The 21,941-nt window shown below is 34.0% G+C and overlaps 1 long non-coding RNA gene across 1 annotated transcript in view; it reads right to left on the bottom strand.

Annotated features, from left to right (window-relative positions):
• Positions 1-21,941, bottom strand: part of LOC136825429 (uncharacterized) — a 549,285-nt gene that overhangs the window by 283,320 nt on the left and 244,024 nt on the right. The gene's annotated exons all lie outside the window — the stretch shown is intronic.

Here is a 21,941-nt window from a genome sequence, read left to right as displayed (position 1 = left end):
GTTCCTCCCATTCTTAATGACTGCCCATGCCAGTCAGTCCAAGCTGGTACTCCTTGTAACTGTTAAGTTAAAGTTAAAATTCTCCTGGGCCTCTGTAGGCTCATAGGGCAGGCGCTAATCTCCCGTTTCTTAGAACGTCAGCCAGTGGAGGACAGGTCCCAGCTCTTTGTTGGATGACACGTGGCCAGTGTGTCGATGGGCCCACTGTTTAACTCCCCAGCCTGAGGACTGATAACCTGGTTGATTCCAACTGAACCTCTCGGGTTGCTTTTTTCGGACCGCTGGGTTGACGTAAAATAAGAATACCTCATTAATCAGCTCAGTAACAATGTCGCATCATGCATCGTCGCCATCATAAACATAACAGTTAATTGTCATGACAGAGAAAAGAAATCCATAATAATATCTCTTATTGCAAATCGAAACTTTAAAAATACAGCTGGTCCGCTGGTATGGTCACTACTGTCGTGACATGCCGCTCGGATGTCAGTAGTTCGCGCGGTCCTCAAGGCGATGAAAGATCACTGACTCTGTATCATGATCAGTAACTGCCACTGTGTGGGATCTGCGGTGGGAGGTTGAAACCAACATTCTTCGGAAGCCTTTAGTGCGCTTGTTCCATGTGAAGAGGTTTCATCTACCGAAATAATAATAATAAATGAATTTCAGGAACCTACTCAAAAGTAATTTACAAATATCAAGTTATTACACTAAATATTAAAATAACCGCGAATGTCTGTGACAGAAGAAAGTTCTTATCTTGACATAACTTCGGATCTTGGCTTGGACTAACAGTTTCTTTATATCATTCCCCGAATTCAGACTGTATGAAATCACAAATTTTGAGTTGCAAAAAGAAAACGTTGCATAGAAGAGTTAAAAATCACCTGAGGAGTATATGACTATTTTCTATGAATAATGTATTAGTAGCACATAGATGAGATATAACACTTGGCTGTGATAATGATAACAGAAGGGCCAGGATTTTACAGAAACTTCTAAGGTAGGCAACAGAGAAATGGCAGAAGGGGCAGCCATAAACTCAGGTTTCTCTAGGATATGGAATAATCTTCTCAAAGAAAAAAAAAGGGATGTTTTCATAAAAACACTTCCTTGATCCTTGGTAATATGAGGCCCATATATTCTGTAAGTCTTCTGTGCTTTTAAATTCCTCTTTTGATGCTGTTTTTAGTTTTCTGTCCGTCTGCACTTTGTTCTGTCTGCACTTTTTTCTGTCTGCCCTCAGATCTTAAAAACTAAGGCTAGAGGGCTGCAAATTGATATGTTGATCATCCACCCTTCAATCATCAAACATACCAAATTGCAGCCCTCTAGGCTCAGTAGTTTTTATTTTATTTACGGTTAAAATTAGCCATAATCATGCATCTGGCAACGATGTAGGATAGGCCACCACAGGCCCGTAGTTACAGATTCACGGGCCGCGGCTCATACAGCATTATACAGAGACCACCTAAAGATAGATCTACTTTCGGTGGTCTTGATTATACGCTGTACAGAAAACTCGACTGCGCTGAAGAAACTTCGGCGCATTTTTTACTTATCGTTTTTCCCTACTCACCAAGATAACAAGGTTACGCAATACCATTAATAATGGCAGACACCTGTGTAGCTACAGAAATACAAGATGTGTCTGGCGACATAAGAATAGCAGTTTGACAATCATATCATGGTGTTTCGTCGGTTTCGCGCGTCAAGCAATTCTTTTGTTTTTGTTGCAAGAAATCAAGTTTTAATTTGTTTTCTTTGGACAAGTTATACGTTTCTGCTTGCAGATGGGAGATGAGGAGGCTCTGGGACACCTCCAGTTTTGACTTTTATTTTACAATGCACGAAACCTATTTCGGATTTTCATTTTTTACTAATTCTGAACGTTATTGTGAATTGTTTTTCAAAAGAATAACAGTAATGTAACAATAATTTCATTGTTTAACGTAACATTACCAGCAACTCATTAGGTTATTGTTCCATAATAATAAAAATACACGTCACATATTTAAACAAAAAATGCTGTGCAGCTTAAATGTATTTGTATATTTATATATAATACACACACAAATATATACAAACACACACACACAAATATATACAAACACACACACACACACACACACACATATATATATATATATACTGTACATATGCACATATATACATATATATACACACACACATATATATATATATATATATATATATATATATATATATAATATATATATATAATATATATAATGTGTGTGTATATATATATATATAATATATATAATGTAATGCACGAACTAACTGTAATGCACACTAACTTTGCATACCAGCATTATATGCGCGCTTGTACATGCCATTGCAGTCTGCGAAACTGGTATGCTCTGATATTCAAAATGGCCAAGACTGGACGACGCAGAATAAAAAGAACAGCAATGCCACCAAAAATGACCATGCAACGCTGAAAGTAATAGCATCAAATACTCACCCCTAACCCCCCCTTTTACGCATCCTGAAGCAATTTCCGTTAAATGAATCCCATTGGATGGAAAAGCTCATTACTTCTAAGCCTCCCAACTTTTATTTTGCAACGACTACCATCATTATAAACATCGGAATCACCAATATAATTTTTATTTACTATTATTATCATTTTAATATAATTGTTCATTATCATTATTCTTTGTTAAAATGATGGCGTAACTAATAACAGTATTTGCTTTTTAAGTTAAATCATCTTATTATAAGCACTGGAATTACTCATTTAAATTTTTTCCTTTTTTTCATTATTACTTATTGTCATTATTCCTTGTTTACAATGAAGGCTTAACTAATAACAGGATTTTCTTTTAAAATTAAATCATCGCATTATAAACATTGGAATTACTAATTTTATTTTCCTCTTTTTCATTATTATTTATTATCATAATTCCCTGTTTACAATGAAGGCTGAACAAATAACAGGATTTGCTTTTGAAATTAAATGAACGATTTACAAACACTGGAATTACCAGTTTAATTTTCTTTATTATTATTGTTTATTATCATTATTATTCTTTGTGAACAATGATGAAACCAATAACGGCATTCGATTTTAAAATTAAATCAACGCATTATAAACATTGGAGTTGCTAATTTATTTTTTACTTATAATTACTTTTTATAATCTTTCTTTTTATCAGTGATGGTGTAACTAATAACATTATTTGCTTTAAAATCAAATCAACGCATTATAAACACTGGAACTGCTAATTCAATTTTTATTTATCATCATTATTCTTTGTTAACAATGATGGGTAACTAATAACAGCTTTGAAATTAAATAAAAGCTAATGAAAACGTATTTGCCAGGATACCAAAAATATCTGTTTAACCGACGTAAGTTGAAGATATTCATTTTCACTCCTCAAAATCAGCAGGTCATTGCTTAAACTATATGGGGAAAATCCTCAATCTTACTTTTAATCACCTTTAAAGTTCTACTGTAAAACCATCATTATCCTAATAATTGCAATCCATTACCTTCTATTTTAATTACCTTTAAAAGTTCTACTGTAAACGCATCATTATCCTACTAACTGCAATGCATTATCTTATATTTTAATTACCTTTAAATTAAAGTTCTACTGTAAACTCATCATTACCCTATTAACTGCAATGCATTATTTTATATTTTAATTACCTTTAAATTAAAGTTCTACTGTAAAACCATCAACATCCTATTAATTGCATTGCATTATTTTATATTTTCTTATCTTATTCCTGGCGGTTTCAGATGTGATTTTATTTAAACTGAAATAGACCTATCTTTAGTTTGATAACGCGACTCTAGGCTTAAATATATAGTACACTTATCAGCAACAAATACATATATAATAATCCAATGAAATTAGCTACTAAAACGGCATATTTTGCAAGAAATTATAAATCTAAATTTGGATCAATGACCACATTTCAAACTAATTTTAATCTAAGTATGCACACCTAAACAAAATTCTTTATCGTAATTAAAAAACTTGAAGAAAAATTCTTTATTGTAATTGTAAAAAAAAGGAAAAGAAAAGAAAATTAGCCCATCCTTCCACAACCTTGAACAAAACAAAGCGATGCAAAAATTCAAAACGGCCATTACTGTACTGTCAGGCAGAAGAATATATTGGATTAAGGCGGACGTCGTCGTCATGGCATTTAACACATCAGAGTCTAAGTGGATTTTCATTTCCATTTCTCCTTGTTCGCACAGTCAACGGAATATGCAATTATTATGGGTCAGGGTACAGGCTTTTAATTGTTCGAGTTACGTAACAATTCGGCGACAAAAATGTCTCGTTGAAATGTGCTGAGCAATTGCAGTCCCATATTTGTAAATGTGGTTTTTATTCAGACATACGTACATACATATACCCATATATATATATATATATATATATATATATATATATATATATATATATATATATATATATATATATATATATATATATATGGGTACATGTATGTACGTATATATATATATATATATATATATATATATATATATATATATATATATATATATATATATATAGTATACGTGTGTATATAAACACATACATACATACATACACACATATATATATATATATATATATACACACATATATATATATATATATATATATATATATATATATAGTATATATGTATATATATATATATATATATATATATATATATATATATATATATATATATATATATATATATATATATATATATATTTTTGTTATAATCTCAATGGTCTCTTTCTTTTTGACTGGGTACTATGAACTTACTTTCTATAATAGGAATCTAAGTTGACTGTTAATTCAAAGCCGACTGGATTCAATTTATTGTAGCATGTTTTACCGTGAAACCATAATAAATAAAACTCCAAATAACATGAAGCTATTCAATAACTAAAATTTGACTTTTTCTGCAAAAACATTTGCCACAAATAAACATATATTATCGTTATTTATTACAATGAATTCTCCCTGAAGGGACGAAGGGAAACGAAAAGTGTAACAAAGTAAAATCTGATTACTACCGGGAGGTAGACTTTGGTAGCCGGACACTACCTATTAAAAACTTTATTTTATCAGTCACTGTTCGGTACTTTTACATGGCACAAAACTGATTTTACCGTCATTTTAAAGCTTAATAGTTTTAATCTATCTTACTATCTATAAAAGCGGAAAACATAAATATGAAGTCCAAATAACAAGCTGAGGCTAGCCAACAGCACATATTTTTATGATCAGTTATAAAAAAATGTTCCCCATAAAGTAATACATGTATATACTCGTGTATATATATATATATATATATATATATATATATATATATATATATATATATATATATATATATATATATATAATATATATATATATATATATATATAAAATATTTATATACATATATATATATATATATATATATATATATATATATATATATATATATATATATATATATATATATATATATATATATGCACCATACAAAAATAAGATAAATTAACTCCCAAATGACATGTGGTTTATTGACATCTATGCCAGGTGTTGTGCAAAACGTAAATTGAAATAAAAAAAAATAAAAAAATCATAATTCTGAACATAAAAGTTTGACTTCGACACATAAAAGCACTCAGCGATAATTTTATGATATGTCAGTGTAGTTATGTTTTATGGCTGAAAACTAATTTTACTGTCAATTAAAGCCGAATAGTTTTACTTTATGGTGCCACGCTCAGAAAGGATAAACAATACAAATAAAAAGTACACATGACCGGTTGATAACCGAAAATTCTTTATTGGCCCATAATTAAATAACTGCCGATAAAAGTAATAGAGGCAGTTTTTGCATCAAGCAAACTATGATTAATTGTCCTTCGTCAAACAGAAAACGTGTCAGGGTTAGTCAAATTTATCAGAAAATTTACAGAATGCGCGACAAAAACGTAGCATTGAAGAACACGACGACCAACTAAACAGGAATTTTGAAAACAACCAACGGGCTACAGATAGAAGTGTCAGTGAAAAGCAAAAGCAACAAGTTAAAAATGCGCCGAAGTTTCTTCGGCGCAATCGAGTTTTCTGTACAGCCGCTACAGCGTATAATCAAGGCCATCGAAAACAGATCTATCTTTCGGTGGTCTCGGTATAATACTGCATGAGCCGCGGCCCCTGAATCTTTAGCCAGGGCCCGGTGGTGGCATATCCTATATCGTTGCCAGAAGCAATTTGGTATGTTTGATGGTTGGGGGGTGGATGATAAACACTGATTTGCAACCCTCAAGCCTCAGTAGTTTTTAAGATCTGAGGGCGGACAGAAGAAGTGCTGACGGACAGACAAAGCCGGCACAATAGTTTTCTTTTGCAGAAAACTAAAAAGTTCCAAGAATACTCATCCTGAAAATTTGCCTTATGGGAGGGATTTTAAGCCTGTAATAATAGTCTTTTAACATAGCCTGTCACAAGTCAAGAAATACAATGCAGAGTATGCAGCCTCCTAAGCAGTGCCTATACAGAATTATTTTAAAGGTTGATTAGCTAGAGTTGGCCTTATGCCAGCATGGGCTCTCGAATCAGGCATCCTCGTAAGGGAGGTACGGTGTTGAAAAAGGGCATAAGAGGGCAGATGCTGTCCTCCGGATTCATCCAACCAACTAAGACGTTCATACTACCTATTAAGTGGCAGAGGCTTTTATGCCATTGATGTAAAGTATGTAAAGTACATCTACACCAATTTAGAGCAGTAATATCTGTAAGGCTTATTAATGTTAATCATGCCTGCATCAGTTTTATGCAGAAGAACTGCACTGTGTCCAAACACTAGCCCTCTCGAATGTACAAAAGACCGAGGGGATAAAAGGGTTTCCCCTCTGACGAGATTTTGCCAAGTGAGGCAAAACTTCATGCCATTTCACTCTTATCCTCCTCACTACAAACCAACTATTCAATATTACAACTCCGGAAATTCAGAGTCCGAAATGATCTAAAAACAAACTATGAATCTGACATCAATTCAGCCGATTAAAGCATCGCGTTCATACAAACCCGTTGAGGGAAAGGAGCTTTTATTATTTTTTTTTTAATCCAGCTATTCATAACTGGAATGGGAATTAAAATTTATTCATTAATGAATGGAAACGAGCGAGTTTATTTAGTTCAGGGAGGGAGGGAGGGCGGGGGGCGGGAGGCGGGGGTTGGGATATACCGGTGGAAGTACACACGGTATTACCTCTTGAACTTAATAATGAATAGGAACTGAAAGAAGGGGGCTTCAAGAGCCTGCTTTAGTTTCCTGGCCGATGGTGAAATGGAAATTCATCTCTGCGTGGTTTTTTAAATAGCATTTAAGACGGAAGGATGGGAGAGGCATGATGCCAGCCAGTGTTAATTCTAATCCTTTTTTTTTTTGGTGAAATATAAACCTACAAAAACAATAAGAAATATACTATAGTATTAACATATCCCAATCAATTTTAAATTACATACAAAACAATAACTAAACGCCATTTCATCTCACATATTCTACTTTGAAAATCAAGTTACTGAGATGGCATTTAGAACACAGCGGGAGTAACCTACGCCCACAGCTGTGTGTTTCAAATTTGAAACAGATTTTCTACCCCATTTAGCCCAGCGCAATTCAATTTCCAAAAACAACGGCCATTCCACATGAAATACCATACAACAACACTGCAATGCAATCGTGCATCGTGTCAAAAAGTCAAATAAAAAGCGCGACAAGCTGAATGGCTTATCATTTTCAATTTGCATCTCGCTCTCCTGATCGCCTTTTTTAAAAATGCAAAGCGACGCCAGCTGAAACATGAGAATTTAATCACCGGGCTCCGGCCGTTCTTTTCTTTTTTTTTTTTTTACTCAAAAGGGCTATTCTTTCTACTTAAATAGGCAATTCTTTTTACTTAAAAATGTATTTTTAAACAAATTCTCTGCACTGAATTCTCTTTCGAATACGGTATACATATTCAATGGCATTCTTTCAGGAATGTTTGCAAATAATGTTTTCACTAATGTTTGTAAATGATTTTTTATTGATCGTCGTAATTCTCCTCTTCGGAATATTTATAATGACAAAGAGGAATTAATCCTTTATATTTTACTGGTTTCCATTTGTTCTAATCAAACTGTCAGATGATGAATTATAAAAAAATTATACTAAATGTTCACGGCTCAGAACTACTCTCATTCAACAGCAAAACAAATTTATTTATAGTAATGGAATACAGAAGACGATGATAATGATGATGTTGAATGAAATACTGAGATTACGGATGGTAATGCTAATATCTGTAGTGAAGAATAGTTTCTTTACCACAGGGCATGTAAATACAACGTGCACAAATACACTAAATGATAACAGTAATATCCACGAGAAGAGATTAAATATGATTTTTGCCTATTACGTGTCAAACACGAAATGACAAAGTACTATTATTGCTAAAGGTTAACCGCGTTTTCTAGTTTACCACAAAATTATACAGAAATTCAACGATTACTTCCATCTGAACTTGGTGCTGTAATACGTTGAATACATAAGCACATTCAAAAATAGCAATAATTAAAACTTCGTCAGAAATAACTAAAAACATTAAGTAAAACTGTAATAAATGTAATGAACAGCAGATAGAGACAATAGCAATGAGCGTGCCCAAAGGTGGAAGGTCAAGTCGCGATCAGAGGTTTGAAGAAATTGCTTATTTTGTCATATAACCTCAACGGAATATGAAACTTGAGGTAACCGTGCTGCCATAAACAGGCGCAAAACATAAATAAACGGCAGCTTATATAACATCTTGATCATATTAAGGGCAAAGAATACAAAATATACCTTTACCTTAACACGTGTAACGTGGAAAAAAGGTTTTAAAAATCATATGTTGGCCATAACTCTCATGTTATAATGAACAATATAGTCAAATTTTAATTTGTTAAAAATGTGAAGCTCAGAGGACATTACCCGTATAGTATGGCCCACACGAGAACAAAAAGAATGAACGTACAATATTAAAAGTGAAACCGAACCTGAAAGGAATACAAAGAAACGTCTCAATAACAAACAAGAAGGAAAAAGACAGTAATAATCCAAGAGAAATGAATATGGTCAGTGTGCCTGACAGACTGAGGGAGGGGCCATAAGAGAAAATGAAGATGAAGAGACGGGCACTGACAGGTCCTAAGATCCTGTCAGGACAGTAAAGCAGTGATAATTATGACGAACGCGTGTAATATATATATATATATATATATATATATATATATATATATATATATATATATATATATATATAAATATATATACATATATATTCATATATATTACAAATATAAATATATATATATTATATATTTATACATTTTATATATATATATATATATATTATATATATATATATATATATATATATATATATATATATATATATATATATATATATATATATATATATATATATATATACACACACACACACACACACCATCGACCCACACAGAAGTGGGATAAGACACAGAAAGAAGGCGATATACCATACTTAATAACAGAAATTTACAACACATAAGCTATGGTGACAGCACAAACGAACATTCAGAAGGTTTTATAAAATATTCACAACTGATAGACAGAGAGAGAGAGAAGAAGACGGAGAAATAAAAAAAAAGGAGCAGTAAACTCGTTAGCAACCGAGGTTAGTGCTCCATTAACAAATCTTGTTTTTCAGTGCAGGTGGGGCTCACACTTTTGATTTAGGCTCAGGCTAACTGCTTCCCTTAAAATCTGTGCATTTTGCATATTTATTTTCGGGTAAACAGATCGAGTTTATACACTTCTCTGAAGGCACATATTTACCGTTTTACAGATGCTTGCTTTTATAATACTGAACTCTATAATATTTTTCCCTGAATTTTACTGAAATGAATTATCTTTCCAATCCCTGCCCAACTTGTGACATGATTGTTTTCATTGCTATGAATGAAAATTGCACGTGTTCCTATGTACACATCCTATGTGTTACTGAATGGTGTTCTACTCTTTTTTCCAACCATTTTCCAGTTTGACCAATATACAAGGTATTGCGTGAATTACATAGTATTTGACATATACATCCTTTAGTATTGTCGAGAGAGGTTTTCAATCGCTCTTTTTTCGTTGTTAATGATTTACATACATTTCTATCTATTTATTAACTTGTTAATTTATCTGTTTTTATAATAACTTACCTCTTCTTTCTTTATTTCCCTTTACCTTCTGTTCCTTCTTTCAAATTATCATGGTATTCTTTGGAAGCTTGAATTTCAATTCAATGGGCACTGTGGGCTTGTTCCACAATAATAATAATAATAATAATAATAATAATAATAATAATAATAATAATAATAACTGTTCTTAAATGGTATATAACCTCTAAACATTTCAAGGAAATGTAGAATATCCTTGAAATTATTACTGTCCGGGAGCACAAGCAGGTTTTTGTGTTATATGTTCCTTTTTTTCTTATTTCCGCTCTTAATTTAATGTCTTAATGCAGAATCAGGATACATGCATTTCTTGCCTGTATTCCTAATTACATCTATTTTGTAATAAATATATTACATTGTATACTGTATATTCGAAATGCTTTAAAAATCACTGTCTGTAAAAACTGATGTCTTTGCATTGTTGCTTTTCCTGGGATAAAACTGTACGTAGGCAAAATACTGGTAGGTTTTCTGTTGTTTATTTAAACGCTTCACTTCTTCTGTACATTAGGCAATCCAAAAAAGGGTAAACCACTGCCTTTTTCCAGTTCAATAATATTTTGTTTGTGCGATCAATTTATTTAATTTAAAAAGAAAGTAATTATATTTTCGTTCACAGGATAAATACATACTCCATTCCTATCTGAAAAGCCATATGAAAATATGCAAGTGAATATATATATATATAACTAAAAATGTAAATATATCCTAACAGAAAATAATTCCAGCAGCTATAGCTACATATTTTCCACATCAGCCATTGTATTAATCACTATATAGATTCCTACCTAAATTCTCGCTTCTTTTCCCCACCATTAAAAAGTGAAGAGCTATTTTCTCCCTTCCATTAAAAAGGGAGAAAAACTACCTTTTCCCTTCCATTAAAAAGGGAGGAAAAAGGGGGTGGGAAGGGGAAGAAGAAGAAGAAGAAGAAGAAGAAGAAGAAGAAGAAGAAGAAGAAGAAGAAGAAGGCGCACTTATATCTTTAAATCTTCCGAGAAATACCGGATCTTACAAAAATCTTTTCGGATTAGTTTGGTGTGCGCTCTTCCTCCTACTCCTCCTCTTCGGTCGCCTTCCCCTTCTGATAATGCAATACGCGTCGGCCAAATGGAACTTGGGGTTGGGGAGGTGGGGAAAGGGGAGAGGGGGCGGGGGGAGGAGGGACGTCTGCGTCTCCTCGTGTGTGTGTGGAGGTCTACATGTCTCTCTGACTTATGTGTATACAGGTTGGACTTGTACGTTTACCCCCTCTCTCTCTCTCTCTCTCTCTCTCTCTCTCTCTCTCTCTCTCTCTCTCTATGTGTGTGTGTTTGGAGGTCTACATGTTTTTCTGATTCATACATGTATACAGGTTGGACTTGTAAGTAAACCTTTCTCTCTCTCTCTCTCTCTCTCTCTCTCTCTCTCTCTCTCTCTCTCTCTCTCTCTCTGACTTCCTGTGTGTTTACAGGTTGGACGTGTATGTATACTCTCTCTCTCCCTCTCTCTCTCTCTCGTTTCTAATTCCTTGTGTGTATACAGGTTGGACTTGTACGTAAACCTTCTCTCTCTCTTTCTCAGTGTCACTTGGGCTTTTAAGCTGAACCAGATAAATGTATCTGGAGAAGCTGGGTGGCGTCCGGTCTCCAATTGCACAAGGCTTCACCTTTATCATGGCCTTCCTAAAATCGACTGGTTTTGAAAATGTGTAATTATGTTGGAAGACTGCAACAAGAGAAATTAAATGAAGCAGAAAATTATTTATATATATATACATTACATATGTATGTATATATATATTATTGAATATCTCTATATACACCGTTACAAAAGGTTTTCAGCTTCTCTAGGATGTTCAATCTGTATTTCTTTGCTAATAATTAAATGATTATAAGCCTGTAAACGTACGAAAGTTGCTAGTAAGTTTTTAAGTGTCTTTTCAATAGAAATTTTCATGTTTTTTCATAACAGATAAAATAAACACGGTGCCTGATGTAAATTAATGACGAAATAACGAAAAAGCCACAACAAACTATTATCCGTGCATGAACAAATTTAAGAGGAATTAACTGGTATCTCTGACTGATTTAGAAGTGAAATGAAGATGGGAGCCAGAAATTAAAAGAGGATGGGGAGATACCTTGATACATGAGATCTTAAACATCTGCACAACCAGCTACTAGATGACTTGATCTGATTTATTAACATATTCACGGTCAATTATGCACTACCAATAAAATTATTACAGTGACAACAGTGATTAGAATAACAGTGCAATAATAACACATTTGGTGACGACTTTCACTAGTGAAAGTAAAACTGGTTAGTACATCTTCCAGCAGCACTGAAGTAACATTTTATAATACTCGCAGTCAGGACCTTAGATGCAAAACGATGAAACTATAAAACTAATAGAAGAGAAATCTCAAAACAACATCATCAACAACAACAGCAACAACCAAAATAATAATAATAATAATAATAATAATAATAATAATAATAATAATAATAATAATAATAAATATGCAGAACATGAGGATTCCCTCAGCTAGAAAGAGCATATTAACCAGACTGTTAAGACATTCTCAAAATCGTTACAAATAGCGACTATATTCACAAAACCTGACTTAAAAAAAAAAAAACACACGAAAAATAAAAAGGAAAACATCAAAACCAACGGAACGATAACATGATTTGTGCAGTAAAAGTACACCATTTGCTGTAATATGTTCGGAAACCTTCCAGCCGGGCTCTTCCCAGAAAGTTAGTTCATTACGTAAGGCGTCCTCAACGGGAAAGGGTTAGAAGCGCTTAATGAACTGTAAAGGAGGTTTTCTGCCGCTGGAAAGGAAGTTTTCTCCACAAGGAAATGGAAGCGATCAAACTGCGTTAGGCCCTGGTCCCTCTAACTAGAACCATACTTACAAACGTACATTTACCTGAGAGAGAGAGAGAGAGAGAGAGAGAGAGAGAGAGAGAGAGAGAGAGAGAGAGAGAGAGAGAGAGTATTTTTAACACAGCCACAGTTAAATATACTGTACAACAGAGGGGGGAGAAATCATACTTACAAACGTACATTTAACTGAGAGAGAGAGAGAGAGAGAGAGAGAGAGAGAGAGAGAGAGAGAGAGAGAGAGAGAGAGAGAGAGAGAGAGAGTGTATTAATTTTAAAACACAACTATAGTTAAATACACTGTACAACACAAGGGCAGAAGCCACACTTACAAACATACACTCAACTGAGAGAGAGAGAGAGAGAGAGAGAGAGAGAATATTTACAACACAAAACAACGTTACAGTACACTGTACAACACAAGGCGAAGTGAATAAACTTGGCACACGTCCCCGTATCTTACGTATTCATAACTCAAGTATCTTAAGCTTTCACTTTGCATAATCACTGTAATATTTCATCCCATTTTACTTCCTCGGTCCTCGTTATTCTTGTCATCTTCATATTTGTTTGTTTAATCTCTTATAAAAACCAAATGAAAATTTATATTGAAAAGACACTTAAAAACCTACTAGCAACTTTCGTACATTTACTAGTTTATAATCATTTAATGAGTAGCAAAGACATACAGATTGAACATTATAGAGAAAAGCTGAAAACCTTTCGCTACGGTGTATATAGAGATATTCAATAATACATACATACATACATACATACATATATAATGTGTACACACACACACACACACACACACACACACACACACACATATATATATATATATATATATATATATATATATATATATATATATATATATATATATTAATTTATCACTTACACAATTGTTCTGTGCTTTGATACAATTACTAACAGGACCTCATTGAAACTGGATGGTATCTAGCGGAGATATTTGTAAAAAAAAAAAAAGTTACAAGCTTTTCAGGACTAACAGTACTCATTGTCAAGCATCCGTATTCCTGGAAAGCTTGTAATTTATTCTTAATAAATATTTCCGACAGACACCATCCAGTTTCAATGAGGTCCTATTAGTAAATATATATATATATATATATATATATATATATATATATATATATATATATATATATACATATATATATATATATATACACATATATATATATATATATATATATATATATATATATATATATATATATATATATATAAATGTGTGTGATACTGAGGACAAACACCCTCGAATATAAATGAAAAATATAGAGAACTCTGAAAATTTAAATCGCCATGCAGAACAGTATTAATGTAGTTCTGTACCAAAAGAAACACATGAAAAATAAATACGTAATCTTAAAAGTATACTGACCTGAAATACCAGTTCGTATCAAATCCAACCCCCCTTGATTATACATACTCGATATTCAAACATAACAAAACCCACACCTCCTTAAAATTCATCTTTCGCCCCTCTCCAATGCATTTATTCAGCTAAAGAGATGGTCGAGAGAACAAAGGAGAGCTACAAGTCTCATTCTCGAAAGCACAAAAGACCCATCTGCATATTTTTCGTGAACTCTTTCACGTTTCTTTACATTTAATGATACCGAATCAACAATGATTCCTGTACTTTTTATTCGAAGAAGGGGGGAGAGGTCTGCGGGTTGGTGGTGGTGGTGGTGGTGGTGGTGGTGGTGAGGGGGAAGGAGAAAGGGGGCGACTGAGGGAGGGGGTAAGATGATTCTCGTACATTTTTGGAGGGGTGGGGAGGAGGGGGGAGGAAGGGAGGGAGACTGGAGGGGGAGGGAGTGAGACGATTCTCGTACTTTATTTGGAGGGTTGGGGAGGAAGGTTTGGGGAGAGGGAGATGGGGAGGAAGGGGAGGAAGGGAGGGAGACTGGGGTAGGAGGGGGTGTGATGATTCTCGTACATTTTTTGGAGGGGTTGGGGTTGGGGGTGGAAGGTGGGGGGAGAGGGGAGGAAGGGAGGAGACTGGAGGAGGAGGAGGGGAGGAAGGGAGGGAGACTGGAGGAGGAGGGGGGAGGAAGGGAGGGAGACTGGAGGAGGAGGGGGTGAGATGATTCTCGTACATTTTTTGGAGGGGTTGGGGAAGGAGGGGAGGGAGATTAAGGGGGGAGGAGATGGGAAAGGGGATGAGGCTACTTGGCTGAAAGACGTTATGAGATGTAATTAGCGTCGAGAATGGCATCGATTCCCTTAATGAGATTAGGAGAGACAAAACGCTGTAATTACAAACGAGCATCTCGTAATCCAAGGAGCTGTTAGTGATATCAATTAAATGCTGTAAATGGATCCACATTACGGTCATTCATCTATCGGTTTTCCATCTCTCCCTCTCCTTTTAATGGACGTTAGACGCGGTCATAAGAAAATTCGATGTATTTCAATTTAAAAAGATACTGGATAAAGTATCTTTGATATGCTGACTCCTGAGGATTATGGAAATTTACTGTTATTCAGGCCAGACGTCAATAGTCTCTTGGAAATTTCACTATTATTATTATTATTATTATTATTATTATTATTATTATCACAGTCTGGGCTCTAAGCTTAGACTCAACTTTTCATTTGCCTAAAGTTGGGCCAGGAGGGGAATACTTCTCGTTACCGCCCCCCCCCCATAAAAGATTAGGAAATTTCCAATCTTCATGACTTCCATTATTTCCTAAAAGTATTTAATAGCAAACCCTAAACTATTCATGAAATTGGTACTAAATTTCGGTCACGTGGAAGAATAGCATAACTTTTCACGTAAGTGCTGATTAATAATTGACGTAAACTGTCTTTGCAACAACTATGGTCATCGAAGCCTTTCCACTGTCGGTCCTTTAGCATTAGTGCTAAAGCGTACGAACGAAACAGCTGTCAATAATTGAATGAATTTACCTGCCATGAAATTCACAACTTTCCTATCATCTTTAGCTGCTTATGGGAGGAGAATGTGGGAAATTATAAAATATTGACATTAAAAGTGAATATTGCAAAAACGGCTTCAATTTCAATAACCGTCGTGGTCTGACGTAAATATTCCTGATAAGAACTTAGCTGGAGAATACATACGATAACGAGGGAAAGAAAATATCACAGAAATAAGGAAGCAACAATGGGAGTACATTTTTGGACTTATAATCAGAAAAAATAAACTCACCACAAAGCATGAAGATGAAAGAGAGATATTTACAAAAGCTATAATACTAAAAACTAAAAAAAAAAAAGAGGACCAAGCATGCCGTAATAGGGACCCCTTAGGCAATGTTTTCCCGGCTAAACTACGTATTGCATTGATTGTCAGTTATCTGAATTTTAAATGTCTATACATAAAAACTGGCGCAATCTAAGACAAGTAAAAAATTTTTCTGTACAGCCGCTACAGCGTATAATCAAGGCCACCGAAAATAGATCTAACTCTCGGTGGTCTCGGTATAATGCTGTGTGAGCCGCGGTCCATGAAACTTTAACCAAGGCCCGGTGGTGGCCTATCCTATATTGTTGCCAGAAGTAAGATTATGGCTAAAATTTAACCTTAAATAAAATAAAAACTATTGAGGCTAGAGGGCTGCAATTTGGTATGTTGATGACTGGAGGGTGGATGATCAACATACCAATTTGCAGCCCCCTAGCCTCAGTAGTTTGTAAGATCTGAGCGCGGACAGAAAAAGTGCTGACAGAAAAAAGTACGGCACAATGGTTTTCTTTTACAGAATACTGAAAAACTCGCAAAATCCAAGAGGACCTAGTCTGAAGCCCTCATCGACACTCTTGGTGGGCTAAAATCGTCTGGAATTCTGGACACAGCAACACAGTTCTAAAACCTTCGAGATAATTACTTGAAAGGGTATGAGTAAGAATCGTATCCTCAACCGTCAAAATTTTAACCCGTGACAATGCCATTATGTAAATATTCAGTCTTCCATCACCATACCTATAATGTAAACTTGTCACAAGTCACCATTATCACCTGGAGAAATATTTTTACAACGGCTTTTTCTTTTTGTCTATGTATTTACTAGTTTTATTTTTTCTTTTTCTAGTAGCTGATATCTTCCGTTACTTCTTTCAAATGAACACCATTTTCTTTGGAAGCTTGAATTTCAAGTGAATGGCCCTTGTAGCTTGTCCCACATAAAAAAAAAGGTTCATCTTTTTAATAACAATAAAAGAAAAGGAATAGATTGGAAAAATGTATATGAACGGGATGGTGGATACAACCAGGAGGACGACCATTTCTTCGTTTAGAAAAGGATTATGGTCCAGGGAGGTACTGGCTCCAGGCAGGACCCACTAAGTCCTGGGTCCAGGGTACATCGTCCAGATCTTACGGAGCCAAGGTACAGAGATTAAACAAGCACGCATGCCTTTGCTTAAACCGTTAACACGATCAATGTTCTTAGAAGCTTGCAATGAGTCACAATCGGTTAATCTCTACTTGCTATTCATAATGAGTGAGTGAGATTAGACTTATCCCTTCAAGGAGCCTCGCCGAGTACCGGGAAACACAAGGTATCTCAGATCTGGTCCAAGTGCTTTATGTTTAGTGTTGATTCTAATTTTATAAAGATTTAATTAAATTACTGGCGCAAAACGCAAAAACGCGGATATATATATATATATATATATATATATATATATAAAATATATAGATGATATATATATATGTATATATACATACACATACACACACATACATATATATATATATATATATATATATATATATATATATATATATATATATATATATATATATATATATATATACTATTTATCACATCACCGTGATTCATATACAATCAGAAAGCTACAAACGTGTGTGTGAATTTTTGTGTGTGTGTGTGTGTACAGTGTGTATAAAGAAAGAGATTAAGACTGTGGGACATATATATATATATATACACACATATATATATATGTGTGAAACTGTATAAAGATTCCATAAATGCCATTTAACTGCAATTACTAACAGCTTCTTGTATAAGGAAATGCTTATCTGTTATAATTTTTCTCTTTTTTTTTTGTCTTTCGTAATCTCATCATGGCGATCGAAGCCATTCCCTGCGCTAATTACCTCTCATAACGTCTTCCAGCAATTCGCACCCAAAAAAACTCTGGGTATCATTGTTGATTCGGCGTCGTTAAAGGAACAGAAGAAGCTTGAAGGGCGCCATAAAACATATGCTGATGGGTCTTCTCTCCTATTGGGAAAGAAACTTAAAAAATTTTTTTGTTATCCCGACGAAACAATCTGTTTTATTAAGCAAAATGAATTTGAGGTAGAAGAGAGGATCGTGTCTGTTCGTTGGGCAGAGCCCAGTGGTTCACATTAGCTGTTTAATCCCCTTAAACATTTCAGCCACGCTTCCTTAAGGGCAAGGGAACGGCGCTGACACACAGCCCGGCTTTAATCTAATGCAGTGGTTCTCAATCTTTTTTTAGTGATGGTACCCTAACTAATGTAATCATTACTGTGGCACCCTTTCTTCACCATCCCACCATATGGTATGAATTAACTTCTTATTTAATGAAGAAAATTTTCCATACTACATATATATATATATATATATATATATATATATATATATATATATATATATATATATATATATATATATATATATATATATATATATATATTAATATATTAGAGTAGACACACCGATAATAACTGTATGAGAATTTCTGCAAATTTTTTTTATTTTTTTACGAATGTTCATTGAGATGACTAGCCGAGACAAAATTCATGACAATCTTGCGGCACCCCTAGGCACTGTCTATGGCACCCCAGGGTGCCACGGCAGCCAGTTTGAGAATCTCTGATCTAATGTAACCAACCTGAAGGCGACTATTTTTACAGACGGAACCTGATTACGTCATTTCCTTATTTCATATTCCGTTCCCAAACACCCGGTCACCGACTTCGTGGTCATTTATAAACGACGAAGAAGAGGAATCTTAAAATTCCCATTGTCAATGTCATTAAGGACGAAGTTCTCAAGTCAATATTTATTTTTAGTTTCAAAATCATGTTGCCTGTTAACCTAATTGGTTTGATGGAAGACCTGCCCGTTCCTGAAAAGCCTAAAACTTTTGATAATACTAGCATGAGGGAAAGGGCAGCTTCAAACCGATCGTTGAACGATGATCCGGTCTTGTTCATATCTTGAATATAACATTACGTGAAAATTATGTTTTCTCGCATAAGAAAATACTCACATCATTGTCGTATTAGTTCACTGCAAAAGCGACTTTGAGCAGGCAGGTTGACGATCCCGTTCCAAAAATAGCATGCATGGCTTGTCCTAACGATATGCAAATCTAAATTAAATTTTGGTCTACATATCTTGAAGTGCAACAGCGCATTGTACCCACATATCAATATCGATGTATTTTCTAGATGAACAGGAAAAAAACACTGAAGAGGAAACAACCCGAATAAATATAATGCTGAGGCTTCAAAAGCACCTGTTTTTATAAGAGGAATTTCATCCTGACGATACGACAATCCAGAATTAAATCTTGGTCTACATATCTTGAGATACAATAGCGCTATATACTGACATAAGAATATAAATATATTTCCTAGGCAAATAGAAAAACACCGAGGAGGAGAGAACTCAAATAAATACAACGAAGTGGCTGAAACAGCACTTGTTTTTATTGAAGGGATTTTACTAAATGCTCTTCAAATATTACTGTCGAGTCTCTAACTGGAATGAACAATGAATATATCTAAATGTAGTCTGAGAACTTTAAAAAAAAAAGTAAAAAATGCGCCGAAGTTTCTTCGGTGCAATCAAGTTTTTTTTGTACAGCTACAGTGTATAATCAAGGCCACCGAAAATAGATCTGTCTGTCGGTGGTCTCGGTATCATAAGCCGCGGCCCATGAAACTTTAACCACGACCCGGTGGTGGCCTATATTGTTGCCAGAAGCACGACTTTGGCTAACTTTACCCTTAAATAAAATGAAAAGTACTGAGGCTAGAGGGCTGCAATTTGGCATGTTTTATGATTGGGCAGCGGATGATCAACATACCAATTTGCAGCCCTCTAGCCTCAGTAGTATTTAAGATCTGTGGGCGGACAGAAAAATGTGGACAGAAAAAGTGCGGACAGAATAAAGTGCGGACGGACAGAAAACTAAAATGTTAAGGAGATGCAAGGGCTGTTATTACAAAATGACCAATATTTCAGAATATATAACACTAAATAATTTATTATCAGCAACATAAATTGAATCAAGATTGTTTTAGTAAGCGGGAAGCACCTAAGAGAAACGTTTATCAATTATCTAGACATTACGGAATGTTATTCCGGAATGAGCGTTTCGTCTCCGCACGTTTTCCAAATCTTTTCTCCCGAACTTCTAAGCCTACCACTACAGTGGGCGAAGTTGATATCTCTTAATCGAGCGGTAGCGTGGAAATATAGGCCTAAAAGACTTCTACTAACTTACTCTGCACACTCTTCATCATGAGGGCTTTCGGTATCTCCCCATATATATATATATATATATATATATATATATATATATATATATATATATATATATATATATATATATATGTATATATATGTATGTATGTATGTACACATATATGTATGTATATCTATTATAAATATATGCACATATATATATTTATATATATATAAATATATATATATATATATATATATATATATATATATATATATATATATATATACATATATATATATATATGTATCTATATATATATATATGCACATATACATATTTATATATATATATATATATATATATATATATATATATATATTACTATACATAATATGATATTTACGATAAAATAAGATAGAAAAACATTGCCCAGATACAAGATTCCATGCAAAAAAAAAAAAAAAAAAAGGAATGAAAGAGCGACCAGGGGCTTAAATCCTTACGTAAAGGGACTTGTTTGTATATCAAAGGTAAGATCGTAAGGCTATGGGAAGAGAAAAAGACAATCTCAGATAAAGATACTGGGGAAGAACAAGGGATATATATATATCTCTCTATATATATATATATATTACTCTACATACAAATTGATATACACACTATATAAATACACACACACATATATACATGGATACATTATATATATACAACCAATATATAGTATATATATATATGCAAAAAAAAAAATCAAACACAATCACGTGTGGAACAGAAATAAATTTCTGACCAGGGATCGAACCCAGGTCCTTCAGGTGGAAAGGGACTTGTTTGTATAGTCTAAAAGAAGTTGGAAAGATCGGAATTACCTGGGCAAGGCTAACTGATTGTGTGTTGATGACAATCTCAGGGATAATTAAATGAAATGTTGTCTATTGGGTCATTGCTGAACAAGTTGGGAAAACCTGGTAATGCTCAGTTAGCTGCCCAGGTCTCTCTGGGTGCAGTCTCTCTCAGGTTCCAACTCTTTAGACATGGCCCATGGGTAACACACTTTCCATAAAGACACACACACCCGATCTAGTCAGAAATTTATATATATATATATATATATATATATATATATATATATATATATATATATATATATATATATATATATATATATAACGATTTCCCAAAACAACAAATTGTAATGGCTTATTCTAAACAGAGATTTTCACAATAAGATTCGCAAAATGACTGTTGGAGACCATGATGTTACATAGATAAAAATGGCTTCATATATAATGGATTCTATTGAA

The sequence above is a fragment of the Macrobrachium rosenbergii genome, chromosome 37, assembly GCF_040412425.1.
Source record: "Macrobrachium rosenbergii isolate ZJJX-2024 chromosome 37, ASM4041242v1, whole genome shotgun sequence".
Taxonomy (NCBI): Eukaryota; Metazoa; Arthropoda; class Malacostraca; order Decapoda; family Palaemonidae; genus Macrobrachium; species Macrobrachium rosenbergii.
Note: the sequence above shows the minus strand (reverse complement) of the source record. Positions and strands in the feature narration are given on the sequence as shown.